General features: G+C 43.9%; 1 pseudogene; it reads left to right on the forward strand.

The window, feature by feature from the left end:
- The first annotated feature begins 207 nt into the window (after window positions 1-207).
- On the forward strand, window positions 208-325 carry LOC126476125 (5S ribosomal RNA; annotated as a pseudogene).
- Window positions 326-18,707: the final 18,382 nt, after the last annotated feature.

Genomic DNA, 18,707 nt, shown 5'->3' on the forward strand with positions numbered 1-18,707 from the left:
CAAATTCGATTAAAATCGCTCCAGGGGCTTAAGATTAGATTTTCACTCTTGTCTTTGCTCGCATACGCCGTCTTCAAATACGTTTCACACACATTTAATCTATTCCACAGGTATTTGTACACATACTTCACCCGTATGTCTAGCGAATTCACCCTGCAATTACATTTTCCCACAGATTCATGTTTATGACGTCATACCTCCTGAACTGGCAACGGCCTTGCCGCAGTGGATACACCGGTTTCCGTGAGATCACCGAAGTTAAGCGCTGTCGGGCGTGGTCGGCACTTGGATGGGTGCCCATCCAGGCCGCCATGTGCTGTTGCCATTTTTCGGGGTGCACTCAGCCTCGTGATGCCAATTGAGGAGCTACTCGACCGCATAGTAGCGTCTTCGGTCAAGAATACCATCGTAACGACCGGGAGAGCGGTGTGCTGACCCCACACTCCTCCTCTCCGCATCCTCCACTGAGGATGACAAGGCGGTCGGATGGTCCCGGTAGGCCACTCGTGGCCTGAAGACGGAGTGCTACCTCCTGAACTATGTGCTGAAAAATGACATAATTTTGCACGTACATCCAGTTCTATGTGTGGCTACTGTCTTAAACGTACTGTGAGTGCCGTCCGGTGTGACCGAGCGGTTCTAGGCGATTCAGTCTGGAACCGCGCGACCGTTACGGTCGCAGGTTCGAATCCTGTCTCGGGCATGGATGTGTGTGCTGTTCTTGGGTTAGTTAGGTTTAAGTAGTTCTCAGTTCTAGGGGACTGATGACCTCAGATGTTAAGTCCCATAGTGCTCAGAGCCATTTGAACCGTTTTTGTACTGTGAGTACATGATAAAATCTCGAGGTGATTTCGCCTGAAAATGGCAAGTAAGAAACTTCCTGAAACTTTGCCGGAGAAGAACTCATTGACTCGGCTATCAACTCTAGAAGATTCTATCACCGAGATTCGCCGAGAAAGCCTGCATTCTCATACTGTGAATAGAGTTAGTAACAAAGAAGCAATAAATTAAAACGTCATCTACGACGCGGCAGTCTTTATGACGTCGTATTTTCTGAATTATGTGTCGTACAATTTTACGCTTTCTAGCTACATTCAGTAGCATCTGCAGATATTTTCTGTGAAAACTTTTGAGCTGCTGATGATGTCATATTCCCTGAGCCATGTGCCGTAAATTGATATATTTTTGTAGACACGTTCAGTGGTATACAAGCTCTCAGTCCGCGAAATGTGTTCCGAATAGAATCAGCAGCAAAGGAGCTACAAAATAAAACGCCATGCATGATGTGGTTGTTTTCACGCATGTGAGTATTTGAAGTCATATGTCCAGAACTATATGTCGTACGATAACACGTTTTTGTAGGTCCATTCAGCGGAAAATGTAGATACCGTCTGCGAAATGAATTAGCAACAGATTTAGTAGCAACGGAGTAATCAATTTAAGCGTCTTCCATGATGTGGTAGTTTTTCACGCAGTCACTGTTTACGACGTCGTATGTCCTGACCCATGAGTCGAACAATGACGTAATTTTTATGGTAAATTCAGTGGTGCATGTGCATACTGTCTGCAAAATATGTCGCGAGGACAGCTAGTAGAAACGAGGTAATATTTTAAAACGCCACGATACATATGTTAGTTCTACTGCATGAGCAGCGGAAATGTAGTGAGCGGCAAACTTTTTTTTCTTTGATCATTTTGTGTGTGTCAATAGCGACAAAAAGTTACGTAAACGTGTGAAATTATGCTTGAAGTTTGTTGCAAGTCTCTAAGGGCTCTCATTCTCAAATACTGGATGACTAAACTATAGATATTATCGCGTCGTGGGATACACTGTATTTTCACTCCCATCTCCACCCCTCTGATAGGTGAATGGTTCTTACCCCTACACTGATTGTTTTCAGACGGTAAACGATATGTCTATAAAGCCTGGTTGAAGTCGGTCCAGTGGTTAGGAGGAGATGTGGAACATACATATATACTTATTTAAATACATTCATAGAAACAAACATTTTTAAAATTGCCGTGTGTTAAGACAATCAAAATTACTATACCTTCTAACCAAAATACGATGATGATTGCAGAGTCAAATTTATAATAACGGTAAAGACATAAATATGCCCCAATGAATTTTAACTGTTTCCCTATGTCGTGGTTTTTGCGACTGGTTCCAATCAGCTTCGTAGCAGGATTGTAGACTCACAAATAAGTCGTTTTAACTCACCTTATGGCTGTTCCTCTGAAATCGAATTGTAATTTAGCAAGGCTCAGTCACCAGCTCGGAAGGAACAAATGGATTTAAACGTTTCTGAAGTTAACTTGTATTTATTTTGAACTGATTAATAACTGTGTTACGTCTGAAGAACTTTCAATGATAAAGAAGATGGATCAAGCTCCTCAATTAATTATCCAGCACTGTGGCTACTACTTTGCATTTGACGTCACCAGTGAAATTTTGATTTATTTGTAAGTATCTGATTCTACTTTTCAAATGAAATCAGCCATAAAGAAACCAACAAAGTGCAATTCGACTCTTATTGTCAATTAAAAATTAAGTCAGCTCCGAAGGAGCACCTGTTTTATGGTTAAGCATTTATGTTATGACTGATACACGTTGTCGTAAGAACTATCCCTTTGAAAACTCTTACAAAACATTTATAAAAGTATTATGACCGGGAAACAGGACGTGAAACAAATAACAAGAGAATGACGTTAAAACTGAATTGAATAAAGTGTACCTATTCCGAAAACGATTGCACCATTCCGAAATTATTAACTGTAAATCTTCACATTTCTAATTTGCTTTCAGTTTTTACTTAAATGTGCTTGCCTTGTGTGCCGGAGGAATTGTAGAATTGTAAATGTAATTTGGTGACTGATGGCTTGTTCTCACATCTCAAGATTCTTGAAAGAGATTGCAATATTCCATTTTGCCCAGTGCCGCCACTATTCTTGCAGTTGCAGACTCTGACATTTCCAACTAGATAAAGTATGGGAAATCTTGCATCCCTTGCGTCTTACGTTTGAGAGACTATCCCTTCCAGATTAAATAGCCACACCAAATATTAGCGGCATAGACACGAGTTTAGCACACACTTTTCCTTTCTTTCTTTTGCTTGTGCCCTTTTCCTGCAATGACTTGGGGTTGGCATGGTTAATCGAATTTGGCAAGGTTAATTTAAGGGGTGGCCATACCCTTCCTGCCGATACCCCATACCCCCCGGCATGGAATTAATGTAACCCAACTGTCTGAGTCTAGTGTAATCCATGGAACAGTGCGAATGTGTTCAGATGTCTGCGAGCTGTGTAACTGAGGTGGGACGTGGGGACCAGTCCGGTATTCACCTAGGGGGATGTAGAAAACCGCCTAAAAACCACACCCAGGCTGGCCGGCACACCGGCGTCCGTCGTTAAGCCGCCGTCGATCTGGGGACGGCACGTCTACCCGAGTCCAGAAAGCAGCGCATTAGCGTTCTCGGCTAACCTGGCGGGTTTTAGTACACACTTTTCCCACAGCTCATAATATACAGACAGCCAACTATCAAAGTCTATCTACAAGTGTTCTTCCTTTTTCGTTTCCTTGTTCTCCACATAGCGCTGCAAGGTCATTTTTGCAACATGGAACTAAAACACAAAGTGAAACCCAGTGCTTTCTCCATTTATACAAATTTACTATTCTTGAATTGTATTAGCCTGGAATTATTTACTGATGGATTATATTAAATAAATAAACATTATAATGTACTTAGAACTGATAACAACTACCTTACTTTTCCATCTTCATTTAGTTTGTACCGGAGAATATTTAGTAGCTCAATAGTCAATTCATCTTTATCAACATTTTGACTTAAAATAAAATTTTTTAAAATATTCTACACTCTTTCGTACGATTTTAACTGTTACAAGTTACTATGATAACTTAGGCATTGACACTATTAAAGCAAGCTCCACGTCCCAGTTGTCTTGTGTATGTCACAGGACCACGTAACTTGGCAATAACACCTCATCATTTGTGTCACATTTCTCGTATAGACGTTTCGTTTCAGGTTCATCCGTAATTTATCAGTACAGAGTAGTTTCTGTTGAACGTTCAGTGTGCAATATACAGGGTGGCAATTTGGAACTACATATAAAAAAACGTAAATTAGTTAAAAAATACGATGTGCACACACTTTATTCAACATTTGAACGTCACTACGGATTTTCAGATTTAGGTTATGACATGTTCGATATGCCTGTCATCATTATGTAGCGCAGATGAATAGCGAAATTCTGCATAACCAGCTGAGGTGTCGGAACATCGATGCTGTCGATGAACTCCTGAATGCTTGTTTTCTGCTCAGTGACGGTTTTGGGGTTATTGCTGTACATCTTGTCTCTAATATAGCCCTACAAAAACGAGTCGCATGTATTCAGATACAGAGCATATGGCGACCAATCAAGGCCCATGCCAGTGCCCCCTGGGTAGCCGAGAGCCAGAGTGCTCCTCCAAGACATCAAACACTCTCCTGTTTCGATGGGGTCGAGGTCCGTCTTGCATGAACCGCACTTTGCACAATGGAGATGAAATCATCTTCCAAAACCTTCACGTACCGTTCGGTAGTCGCCGTGCCACCAAGGAATGTCGCACCGATGCCGGCCGCGGTGGCCGTGCGGTTCTAGGCACTCCAGTCCAGAGCCGCTGCTGTTGTTACGGTCGCAGGTTCGAATCCTGCCTCGGGCATGGGTCTATGTGATGTCCTTAGGTTAGTTAGGTTTAAGTAGTTCTAAGTTGTAGGGGACTGATGACCACAGCAGTTGAGTCCCATAGTGCTCAGAGCCATTTTTTTTTTTTTTTGTCGCACCGATTATTTCATGACTGGACACTGCACACCACACAGTGACCAGTCGAGTGTGGAGAGACTTCTCAATCGCGAAATCCGGATTCTCAATCCCCCAAATGCGCCAATTTTGCTTATTGACGAACCCATCCAAATGAAAGAGGAGCTTGTCGCTAAACCAAACCTACTAATTCCCATCATGCCCCGTGGTCAAGAGCGCAGTAGAACGTCCTATCGCCGGCCAGTATGGCCGAGCGGTTCTAGGCGCTTCAGTCCGGAACCGTTAGGTTTAAGTAGTTCTAAGTTCTAGGGGACTGATGACCTCAGATATTAAGTGCCATAGTGCTCAGAGCCATTTGAAGCATTTTAACGTCCTAACGCAATCTGTTTTGAAGTTACGTTGATTTTATTTCACACAGTTCAATAATTGTCACCCTGTAATTTACTGTGAACAAACAATCGAGCTAATAGCATACAACGCACAATATAATTACAGGATCACATCTTCGAAACCCCGTAATTGTCCCCTATTATGACGCAGAAGTTTGAAATTTGTCTCAAAGGAGGTGCCTACAGCCTTCCTGTGTATTATTCTAGTGTGGTGCCCTACGATGCCAAACTCGTGTTCGACGATGCCTCAGAGAGCGTGGTGTCGATACGTGGGAGAGAAAGCCATAGCTCAGCAGCACGGGTGACGATGTAACATCGGCACCATATTTCACCAAAATTCTGCCCCACGCCATCGTGCACGTGTCACTCGGTGGAAAAGTCGTCACATCATCTCTTACCAACACTTCACCCTTCCTTCTCAGGCCACTGCGATGCAGGTCAGAACTGCGACGTCCAGCGTTGAAAGAACGCGATTTTCTTACGGGTGGTCGAGGAAAACATACTGTATCAAACACGCCGCCATTCAGAATAGACAAGAGAAGGCCTCAGGGTGTGGCATAAAGGGAGCAAATGAAAACGCTCCTTTTACTGGGGCGTTGATTTCCACACATTTCTCAATCGAAAACGACGGTTCGGAGTGTGATGAGAAATAAGACGACGTTCTCGACAACCATCGGCACTGCTGACATCCATACACGTTTCAACACTTCGCAGAGGACTTTGTAGGGTTGCAAACCCACTGAAGGTAATCACACCCCTTTGGAGTGCAAGACGATAGCAATTTTTGCTGTCACGCGCAGGCTGTAACCACTAGTGATCATTCGAGATATTCGATACAACTTGAACGTGATCCAAAGCAGTTAAACATTTTCAGCCTTCGTCTTTCGCAACCCTGCTAAGGCGTGATCATGGGAGTTACGACACTGACATATGCTTGAACAAAACAACAAAGGACAGTTCGGCAACAACCTTAGTAACACCCGTAGTTCCAAAGCGTGTTGCGCTGCGACCTATCCTTCGGATTCGACGACACATCAAAGAACAAGGCGTTGAGCCAAATTAAAAACAACAATTACTGGGTTTCCAAAAAGTAATTCTTTAATTGTGTTGTGCAGTACATTTCAGAAGTCACAGCATATGAACATATTTCTTTTATCAACCGACATAATGGTTCAGAAAAACCTAGAGAGACAAACTCTGTTGTTTACATGCGTCTAGTATTCACTAGATACTCTGTATGGTCCGTCCTCAACCTGTGTTGGACACTACAGAATCCTGTAAAAACAGACTTCAAATATACTGCTGCAAAATCCTTATACTGTTCCTCATTATGTTTTGTACGATCAAGGGAAACTTGTGCTAATGTCTAGCCGTGTCTAGCCTCACATTTTATTTGGTAGCCAACGTACCAGTTCAGCTGCGAATTCAATGTAAAAGATAAAGAAAAAGAACTTCGTACTTTGATCGTTTGAACAATTTTAATGGAGTTAAATACGTCAAACGTTTATTTCAGTATAATCGATTGCAGAAGTTCTATAGCTCTTCTTTTGCACGTCAGAGGAGGAGCAGCGATCTACTTTCTGAAGAAGTTAGAGCACATAGAGTAAGTGAAATATATAGCATCCTAATTGTCCTGTATCTTAACATGTAGCGCAACTTACACCTACAGCAATAATATTTCGTGGAACAAAACAGGATGGGCACTCAACAAGGGGGAACTGTCCGGGCGTCTCGGAGTGAACCAAAGCAACGTTGTTCGGACATGTAAGAGATTCAGAGAGACAGGAACTGTAGACGACATGTCTCGCTCAAGCCGTCCAAGAGATTATGGGTCGGAGTAACCCTGACAGCAACGCCACCATGTTGTATAATGGTTTTATGCAGCCACAGGACGTCGTTTTGCGACTCAAACTGTGCGCATTAGGCTGCATGATGCACAACTTCACTCACGACGTCCATGGCGAGGTCCATCTTTGCAACCACGACACCATGCAGCGCGGTACAGATGGGCCCAGCAACATGCCGAATGGACTGCTCAGGATTGGCATCAGGTTCTCTTCTCCGATGAGTGTCGCATATGCCTTCAACCAGCCAATCGCCGGATACGTGTTTGGAACCAACCCGGTCAGCCTTAACGTCCTAGACACACTGTCCAGCGAGTGCAGCAAGGTGGAGATTCCCTGACGTTTTGGGATGGCATGATGTGGGGCCGACGTACGCCGCTGGTGGTCATGGAAGGCGCCGTAACGGCTGTACGATACGTAAATGCCATCCTCCGACTGAGCCGGCCGCGGTGGCCGTGCGGTTCTAGGCGCTTCAGTCCGGAACCGCGAGACTGCTACGGTTGCAGGTTCGAATCCTGCCTGTCTTCATGGACGACAGTTCGCGCCCACATAGTGCACATATTGTGAATAACTTCCTTCAGGAAGACGACATAGCTTGACTAGAGCGGCCAGCATGTTCTCTGGACATGAACCCTATCGAACATGTTTGGGATGGATTGAAAAGGGCTGTTTATGGACGACGTGATCCACCAACCACTCTAAGGGATCTACACCGAATCGCCGTTAAGGAGTAGAACAATCTGGACCAACAGTGCCTTGATGAACTTGTGGATAGTATGCCACGACGAATACAGGCAGGCATCAATGTGTGGTTTTCATGAGCAATAAAAAGAGCGCAAATGATGTTTATGTTGATCTCTATTCCAGTTTTCTGTACAGGTTTCGTAACTCTCGGAACCGAGGTGATGCAAAATTTTCTTTGATGTGTGTATGAATTTCCACTGTATCTTATTCCTTGTAATCAGATCATTTTAAATAGTCGCGATGCCGACTTTACATCGTCTGTTCCCACAGAGAGGTCGTAGAGTAATCAAGTACGTCCCGCAAAAACAGACACAATGTCTGATGGGAATTACCGCAACCAGTGATTTTACAATGTTACTTATAATCCGTCTTGATTGCATAAAATGCTTATTCACATGACCGATTTCGGTTCCTCTTGAACCATCTTCAGATCTGCAATTTCGGTTACAGGAGTAACCTGTCCACACACAGCTACGTCAGCTTGTGAAGGTTGCTGTGTGTGGACTGGTTACTCCTGTAACCGAAATTGCAGACCTGAAGATGGTTCAAGAGGAACCGAAACCGGTCATGTGAATAAACATTTTATGCAATCACGACGGATTATAAGTAACAAGGACGTTTCGTTTCCGCATGTTGATGCCGTATTGTAATTTCCATTGTACCGTTACTCGAAATTTTAATAATAACTCAATGTCCATAAAACTGCTTTCCTTACTTGTATTAGTTCATTTCACCATCTGCATTGAATTTAAAATGATATACAAGTAACTAAGATCTAATAATGATTCGTTTGTTGAATTATCTGATGACAAGGTGATTAAGCAGTAGTCGCTCTACAGCAAACCAGTTTTGTATTAAAACCGACTCTACATATTTTCGTATGCTAATGTTTTCCGCCTTTTTCATTAAATGAAACTGTACGTGTGATTCGGACAGTTAATTTTCACCTGTTTTACTTATCATCAGAAAGGTCATCTAAACGAGTTCGCGATAAGAAATAATGATGTCATTTTCTGCATTGTAATGGCATTAACTATAGAAATACAACTATTACGTCTGATTTTAACGAAGAACTCAAATGCTAACGTCAGTCTGCAATAAGCTGAGAACTTTCTGTTAAAATGGCTGTCTCTCTGAATTAATTACTCAGCTAGCCAAATAACAGTACAATGTTAAATTAGGACAACCATACGATTTTCACGAGAGTATTGTAGAAATACTTCAGACTCGTAAGGATAATTGCGGAATCATCAGAAAGCACATTGTTTATTTGTGGCAAGAGAGATTAAATTTCTGTACTATTTGAGGGCGAACGTACTGTTTCCTTTCACATGTCAGGAACAGACGTCCAATAGTTTATATAAAACGAATCGCTGGTTTGTTCACTGTTTGACAAGACACGGGGACTCTCCTGGTTAAGTGCACTTTATTAAAAGAACTAAGCAACTGCTATTGTCGAACATTAATGGCAGCTGGCAGCACCAAACAAGGAAGTCCAGTTTATGGATCAATGAAGACTGAGAGAAGAGAGCAGTTGCGAAAGACGACTGCCTGTTACACTTTTTTTTTGTTTTTGTTATCATCTTATGAAGTTACGTTGTTAATTCAACATTTCAAATTGGAAATAATTTGACACTTCATTCATTTATGAGAAAAGAAAATTAAAAACTAAGAAAGCAAATCTGATTCTTTCAGTTCAGCATATTCGCGATTCTTATCTTTTCGCGTAATTCGTAGCGGGTGGTTCATTGTGGCAGGGTATTTGTGGGCAGCCGACTTCTTGTAGAGGGATGCCTCATTCCTCCGCCTGTTGCGTCCTGATGTTGTCGGGACCTGTCGGTTCGCTGATGTTGTTAAACAGTTTATTGACCAGCCTTGTTGCTGACTTCAATCTCGCTTTTTTGAGGTACGTCTAACACAAAGATAGCTCCATAGTTTGGTATTTTCCTCGCTTTTCATGGCGGATCCATTGGTAAGTTAGGCATTGCAATTTGTCTCCGTGTCGCAGGTGGAATATGGAGTGCACTGTGTCGATGGGCATTAGGTATCTAGCATCCAACATACATTACACATTGCTGAATCGAGACTGTTCCAGTACAGCTTCGACTTACTCCCGTATCTACGAGATTCCTGAACGGAATAGGATGTAAAATACCACCACCATCAAGGTCGACTGAGAATGTTTAAAAACCGAGATACTATTACTATCGCCTCCTCCACGTATTGCAGTAATCATTCTATTTTCATTCCACTTTTCTTATTTCTTTTGTCTGACACAATTTCTGTTATCGATTTACCATTATTATTATTATTATTACTATTTTATTGACAAACTGATCACTTAGGGTCACGCTAAAACTCATTTTGTCCTCCTTGTCCAGTGCCTCCTCTTCTTCCATTCGGCCCCTCCCACCGGAGGTTCGACTCCTCCCTCGAGCATGGGTGTGTGTCGTTCTTAGCACAAGTTAGTTTAAGTAGTGTGTAGGTCTAGGGACTGATGACCTTGGCAGTTTGGTCCCTTAGGAATTCACACACACATTTTTTTCTTATTCCATTTCTCCTTCATACGGTCGCTGTGTTGCCGCTCCTGTCCTCCACTCCACGCTCTTCTTGTCTGTGTAGATCTCCTTTCTACTTGACTGTTTTCAGAACTTTGCTTTCCACTTCGAAACATGTCCTGCGATAACATGAGGGCTTCGTCGGTACTGGACTTCTCAAGCTCTTTCTGAGCTTTTTTAAGCCGCGTCGTACCGTTCGTCTCGTTCCAGAGGTAATCATACATTCCTGGAAATTGAAATAAGAACACCGTGAACTCATTGTCCCAGGAAGGGGAAACTTTATTGACACATTCCTGGGGTCAGATACATCACATGATCACACTGACAGAACCACAGGCACGTAGACACAGGCAACAGAGCATGCACAATGTCGGCACTAGTAGAGTGTATATCCACCTTTCGCAGCAATGCAGGCTGCTATTTTCCCATGGAGACGATCGTAGAGATGCTGGATGCAGTCCTGTGGAACGGCTTGCCATGCCATTTCCACCTGGCGCCTCAGTTGGACCAGCGTTCGTGCTGGACGTGCAGACCGCGTGAGAAGACGCTTCATCCAGTCCCAAACATGCTCAATGGGGGACAGATCCGGAGATCTTGCTGGCCAGGGTAGTTGACTTACACCTTCTAAAGCACGTTGGGTGGCACGGCATACATGCGGACGTGCATTGTCCTGTTGGAACAGCAAGTTCCCTTGCCGGTCTAGGAATGGTAGAACGATGGGTTCGATGACGGTTTGGATGTACCATGCACTATTCAGTGTCCCCTCGACGATCACCAGTGGTGTACGGCCAGTGTAGGAGATCGCTCCCCACACCATGATGCCGGGTGTTGGCCCTGTGTGCCTCGGTCGTATGCAGTCCTGACTGTGGCGCTCACTTTCACGGCGCCAAACACGCATACGACCATCATTGGCACCAAGGCAGAAGCGACTCTCATCGCTGAAGACGACACGTCTCCATTCGTCCCTCCATTCACGCCTGTCGCGACACCACTGGAGGCGGGCTGCACGATGTTGGGGCGTGAGCGGAAGACGGCCTAACGGTGTGCGGGACCGTAGCCCAGCTTCATGGAGACGGTTGCGAATGGTCCTCGCCGATACCCCAGGAGCAACAGTGTCCCTAATTTGCTGGGAAGTGGCGGTGCGGTCCCCTACGGCACTGCGTAGGATCCTACGGTCTTGGCGTGCATCCGTGCGTCGCTGCGGTCCGGTCCCAGGTCGACGAGCACGTGCACCTTCCGCCGACCACTGGCGACAACATCGATGTACTGTGGAGGCCTCACGCCCCACGTGTTGAGCAATTCGGCGGTACGTCCACCCGGCCTCCCGCATGCCCACTATATGCCCTCGCTCAAAGTCCGTCAACTGCACATACGGTTCACATCCACGCTGTCGCGGCATGCTGCCAGTGTTAAAGACTGCGATGGAGCTCCGTATGCCACGGCAAACTGGCTGACACTGACGGCGGCGGTGCACAAATGCTGCGCAGCTAGCGCCATTCGACGGCCAACACCGCGGTTCCTGGTGTGTCCGCTGTGCCGTGCGTGTGATCATTGCTTGTACAGCCCTCTCACAGTGTCCGGAGCAAGTATGGTGGGTCTGACACACCGGTGTCAATGTGTTCTTTTTTCCATTTCCAGGAGTGTATATTCGGCAAGGTAGTCCACTTTTGTCCATTCAGCTTCTTTTTCTCTCATACTCTACATCCATATTCTGGTAGACTTACCTGTTTACAGCCAGCCTCGGATTGGCCGAGCGGTCCAGGGCGCTGCAGTCATGGACTGTGCGGCTGATCCCGGCGGAGGTTCGAATCCTCCCTCGGGCATGGGTGTGTGTGTTTTTTCTTAGGATAATTTAGGTTAAGTAGTGTGTAAGCTTAGGGAGTGCGTGCCCGTGGTCTAGGGGAAGCGCCTTCGGTCCCGGGTTCGATCCCCGCCACTGCCTAAATTTTGATAAATAGTCAGCATTGGCGGCCGAAGACTTCCGGCATAAGAAGTCAGCCTCATTCTGCCAACGGCCTTGTCAAAGAAGGCGGAGGAGCGGATAGAGGTTCAGGGCACTCTCTTGTCCTAGGGGTGGGAAATTGCCCCTAAAGGCGGAAGAATCAGCAATGATCGACGACATGAGGATGCAGAAGGCAATGGAAACCACTGCATTAAAGACACGTAACGTGTATCCACAGGACATGTGGCCTGTAATTGAAGAAGTGTCATGATGATCTCTCCTTAGGTAAAAGATTCAGGAATAGCCCCCATTCGGATCTCCGGGAGGGGACTGCCAAGGGGGAGGTTACCATGAGAAAAAGATTGAATAATCAACGAAAGGATAACGTTCTACGAGTCGGGGCGTGGAATGTCAGAAGCTTGAACGTGGTAGGGAAACTAGAAAATCTGAAAAGGGAAATGCAAAGGCTCAGTCTAGATATAGTAGGGGTCAGTGAAGTGAAGTGGAAGGAAGACAAGGATTTCTGGTCAGATGAGTATCAGGTAATATCAACAGCAGCAGAAAATGGTATAACAGGTGTAGGATTCGTTATGAATAGGAAGGTAGGGCAGAGGGTGTGTTACTGTGAACAGTTCAGTGACCGGGTTGTTCTAATCAGAATCGACAGCAGACCAACACCGACAACGATAGTTCAAGTATACATGCCGACGTCGCAAGCTGAAGATGCACAGATAGAGAAAGTGTATGAGGATATTGAAAGGGTAATGCAGTACGTAAAGGGGGACGAAAATCTAATAGTCATGGGCGACTGGAATGCAGTTGTAGGGGAAGGAGTAGAAGAAAAGGTTACAGGAGTACTAAGGAATGACGAGACACGTTTGAAGTTCTCTAACGTTATAGATACAGCAATAAGGAATAGCGCAGTAGGCAGTACAGTTGAAGAGGAATGGACATCTCTAAAAAGGGCCATCACAGAAGTTGGGAAGGAAAACATAGGTACAAAGAAGGTAGCTGCGAAGAAACCGTGGGTAACAGAAGAAATACTTCAGTTGATTGATGAAAGGAGGAAGTACAAACACGTTCCGGGAAAATCAGGAATACAGAAATACAAGTCGCTGATGAATGAAATAAATAGGAAGTACAGGGAAGCTAAGACGAAATGGCTGCAGGAAAAATGTGAAGACATCGAAAAAGATATGATTGTCGGAAGGACAGACTCAGCATACAGGAAAGTCAAAACAACCTTTGGTGACATTAAAAGCAACGGTGGTAACATTAAGAGTGCAACGGGAATTCCACTGTTAAATGCAGAGGAGAGAGCAGACAGGTGGAAAGAATACATTGAAAGCCTCTATGAGGGTGAAGATTTGTCTGGTGTGATAGAAGAAGAAACAGGAGTCGATTTAGAAGATATAGGGGATCCAGTATTAGAATCGTAATTTAAAAGAGCTTTGGAGGACTTACGGTCAAATAAGGCAGAAGGGATAGATAACATTCCATCAGAATTTCTAAAATCATTGGGGGAAGTGGCAACAAAACGACTATTCACGTTGGTGTGTAGAATATATGAGTCTGGCGATATACCATCTGACTTTCGGAAAAGCATCATCCACACAATTCCGAAGACGGCAAAAGCTGGCAAGTGCGAGAATTATCGCACAATCAGCTTAACAGCTCATGCATCGAAGCTGCTTACAAGAATAATGTACAGAAGAATGGAAAAGAAAATTGGGAATGCGCTAGGTGACGATCAGTTTGGCTTTAGGAAAAGTAGAGGGACGAGAGAGGCAATTCTGACGTTACGGCTAATAATGGAAGCAAGGCTAAAGAAAAATCAAGACACTTTCATAGGATTTGTCGACCTGGAAAAAGCGTTCGACAATATAAAATGGTGCAAGCTGTTCGAGATTCTGAAAAAAGTAGGGGAAAGCTATAGGGAGACACGGGTCATATACAGTACGTACAACAACCAAGAGGGAATAATAAGAGTGGACGATCAAGAACGAAGTGCTCGTATTAAGAAGGGTGTAAGACAAGGCTGTAGCCTTTCGCCCCTACTCTTCAATCTGTACATCGAGGAAGCAATGACGGAAATAAAAGAAAGGTTCAGGAGTGGAATTAAAATACAAGGTGAAAGGATATCAATGATACGATTCGTTGATGACATTGCTATCCTGAGTGAAAGTGAAGAAGAATTAAATGATCTGCTGAATGGAATGAACAGTCTAATGAGTACACAGTATGGTTTGAGAGTAAATCGGAGAAAGACGAAGGTAATGAGAAGTAGTAGAAATGAGAACAGCGAGAAACTTAACATCAGGATTGATGGGCACGAAGTCAATGAAGTTAAGGAATTCTGCTACCTAGGCAGTAAAATAACCAATGACGGACGGAGCAAGGAGGACATCAAAAGTAGACTCGCTATGGCAAAAAAGGCATTTCTGGCCAAGAGAAGTCTACTAATATCAAATACCGGCCTTAATTTGAGGAAGAAATTTCTGAGGATGTACGTCTGGGGTACAGCATTGTATGGTAGTGAAACATGGACTTTGGGAAAACCGGAACAGAAGAGAATCGAAGCATTTGAGATGTGGTGCTATAGACGAATGTTGAAAATTAGGTGGACTGATAAGGTATGGAATGAGGAGGCTCTACGCAGAATCGGAGAGGAAAGGAATATGTGGAAAACACTGATAAGGAGAAGGGACAGGATGATAGGACATCTGCTAAGACATGAGGGAATGACTTCCATGGTACTAGAGGGAGTTGTAGAGGGCAAAAACTGTAGAGGAAGACAGAGATTGGAATGCGTGAAGCAAATAATTGGGGACGTAGGTTGCAAGTGCTACTCTGAGATGAAGAGGTTAGCACAGGAAACGAATTCGTGGCGGGCCGCATCAAACCAGTCAGTAGAAAAAAAAAAAAAAAAAAAAAAAAAAAGCTTAGGGACTGATGACCTTAGCAGTTAAGACCTATAAGATTTCACACACATTTGAACATTTTCGAACAGCCAGCCTCCATCTGCATTGCAACTATGATTTTTCGTACGGATCTCCATTCCAGAATCTCCAACTTCTCTAGGTTTCAGATCATCGAGAGGTATTCACTGGCATACAGGTGTTCAGGTGTTCTGTTTTGATCACTGTATTATAGTGGCTTAGTCTGGCACTCCATGACATGCACCTTTTGTTGGAAACTTTTTCTACTTCTCCTATACGCTCTCCCCACTTTTGATATCCGATCATCAATCGCCGTTTTCTCTAGGCCATTTTCTTGTATGGGTTTAATGAGGCACATTAAATCTCTGTACACTCATAATCTGGGCTGTCTCTGTTTCAAGGAATTTCAGTCCATCCTCAGGCCCTTCTGCCGGTGATCATTGCTCTGGGACTGATCTGGATGATCTTCCTTTGTGCTTTCAGATAGCGCCGTAAAGTCATATGCAAAGGTCAGACATTCGAAATTAATTCCTTTCGATTTTTTCGCTAAGCAGATCGACAAGATTACTTTATTTTCAATTTCCCATTTCCAAATTCTCATAATCTTGTGTAGAACACAGTTGAATAGTAGCGGTAACAGTCCGTCACCATGTCTCGCGCCCATCTCGATTTCAAAGGATGAGGACACATCTCGGAGGTTGTGGCTGTTAAGGCCTCTTTGGTTACGCTCACCAATTGGCGTAATTTTAAGGAAAATAGAAACCATCAAATATATGCCACACAATTTCGAAGAGAAGAAACTGTTGATAACGTGCACTGCCAGGAACGTTATCCGTTAACAGCGAACGACATCGGTACAATGTAAAGCGCACGTTAAGAAATTATAAGAAAAGCTTTTAGACAGTGTTTAGAATGAGTGCCCTATATATCACTGCACGAGACAGTACCGGTGGAAACCAGAAATTCTAACGTCCCCGGAATGTCATACTTGTTGAGATATGGGCTATTTTACTTGTGTTATGAACTTTCATTGCTCAGTTCACGTTGTTTACTTGCTGGCGTTCATTTCTAATTGGCTTTATTTCTCTCTCTCCTTAGTCCTTTAAATGATGCTGTTATCAAGTGCTGAAAACTTACCGTCGTCTTGTAACCTTATTTGAATATTTAACTGAAATTTTGAAGCAACTTTTACACAGATGTACGGCTGTCTGACTCTAAATGTCGAGTGACGTTGGTTAACCTTTCGCAACGGGAAAGCATATTTCTTTGATGGGTTTCTGAAGGGCACAAAGTAGTTGTTAGTAGTAAGAAATTCGTCGAAGCTAATTAATGCATCCTGCAATAAGTTCCATCTTACAGAGGAAGACTCGTGCATCGCAAATTTATCTGCCATCTTCACGATCGGAAGATAAATATCTCCATGAGCTTTTGAACTCTTATGGTCATAAAGGAAACTACGTAGAAGAATGATGTAATGTCGTTGCTGCCAAAGGAACTGAATTCAGCGACAAACAGCAACACCGGTACGTAGCATGGAGTTGAAAGACGGTACGTAAGACAAAAGAGTAATGGACGGCGGTACAAAGAGTGTACGTTTCTTGTAGCAAAAGAGCCGTTAGATATGAGCAGGAGTGACGCCGTTTCGTGCTCAGACAAAGGAGACTTTCAAAAGGATGAAACGATGAATAGAGCTTCTTTTGCAAAGATGATAAAATATTCAAGAACCTTAATTATACGATAGACAGCCCAGTATGGGAGATCACAAAACGTTTCAAGTATTCAAAAATGGCTCTGAGCACTATGGGACTTAACTTTTGAGGTCATCAGTCCCCTAAAAGAACTACTTAAACCTAACTAACCTAAGGACATCACACACATCCATGCCCGAGGCAGGATTCGAACCTGCGACCGTAGCGGTCGCGCGGTTCCAGACTGAAGCGCCTAGAACCGCTCGTTTCAAGTATTGCATAAAACTCATCAAATTCCTAGTTTTACAACACGAGAAAACTAAATTTTCGAGTAGAGAAACATACAGAGAGAGAGAGAGAGAGAGAGAGAGACAGACAGACAGACATACAGACAGACAGAAGACAGGGAGAGAGACTGATTGCCGCAAATGTTCACGAATGAGAGAAGCACAAATGGATACCGTTGAAGAAATATTGTGTTCCATAACAGTAATATAAAAATACACATAGCGCGAGACTTTACTCTGCCCCGCAAGAAACGTAAGTAAAATGAGAGTGAAAAACGCAGTTTAAGCCAAGAGCATTTAGAGATGTCACCCAAATATGTGCAGCACCATGATAAAACAGCAGACCAGCACTCAACATTTAGCCTGGAGTATGTCCTAGCTACGCAGAATACAATGTCAGGGTGCCGCTTCCACCTGGCCAATTTCTCGCCGGACCGAGATTCGTGGAAGAGTCCCTGACCTGAGGGACAGACACCACAAACGACACTTCATACACTATACAGCAGGCAACCGGAGTCTTGCAGCGCGACAGAAATAGATGCTTATTTGGAAAAGACCGGAATACCAAGTTGCACTCGTTGAACGCTGATGAGACAAGTCAGTGTAAATAGCTAACGCGTTTCGAGTGTCATCCACTCGATCCATTCCATACGTGTTGTAGTGAGATTGTGCTGACATCACAACAAGATTTGCGATTCCATGGAGTGTAAACAACAACAGTATGTCGGGACCTATAAGTCAACGCAATAAACGGTAGACACGTTATCCTACTACAGATTAGCCAACAGATTTAATCAAAATTTAATCAAAAGACATGGATCACGTATGCGTTCCATAAGAAAAAATTTTCAAGTTGTTCCAGTGACTTGTAGGTACTGTTTACTTCGTAACAAGTACAAGGGGTAAGTGGTAGACTTCGCTGGCCTGAGACGGAGGTTTGAGATTAGCAGAAGATCATAAAATACCACCATAACTCACAGCTACGTAGAGTGGTATAGAATGCACGTTCTGTCGTCCTTGTAATCTTCGGCCACTGTTAATAGTGTTTGTCTTTGGTTGCTGTTCTGTCCTTGTATAGCTGCGATGCCTTCTGTGACGTCACTGATGATCACTCTAGCGCCATATAAAATAATGTTTCGATCTTTTCGTTACGTGCCCACCACAACCGCTTCAATCCGCCGACGACCGGGTCCCAAGCCGTGCTTAGCTGCAGTGCGCCATCTTTATTGAAGATGACGTCACAATTTTTTACCTCGATTGCTTTTTTATTAGATTGTCTCAGAAACTATTAGTCTGTGTAATAATAGATGTCTCGTCGAATGTGATACTATGTCTGGGTTCTAGAGCATGCTCTGCTATTGCTGAGTGCGCACAGACTACCTGACATAAGACTGTCCACACCAACACAGTATTTTATATACTCCTGGCGTTCTGAGGCTTACTTCTTCTTTCAAAGGCGTCATTAGTTGTCAAATTTTTCCTGGAATCCTGAAGACTG

The sequence above is a fragment of the Schistocerca serialis genome, chromosome 4 (assembly GCF_023864345.2).
Source record: "Schistocerca serialis cubense isolate TAMUIC-IGC-003099 chromosome 4, iqSchSeri2.2, whole genome shotgun sequence".
Taxonomy (NCBI): Eukaryota; Metazoa; Arthropoda; class Insecta; order Orthoptera; family Acrididae; genus Schistocerca; species Schistocerca serialis.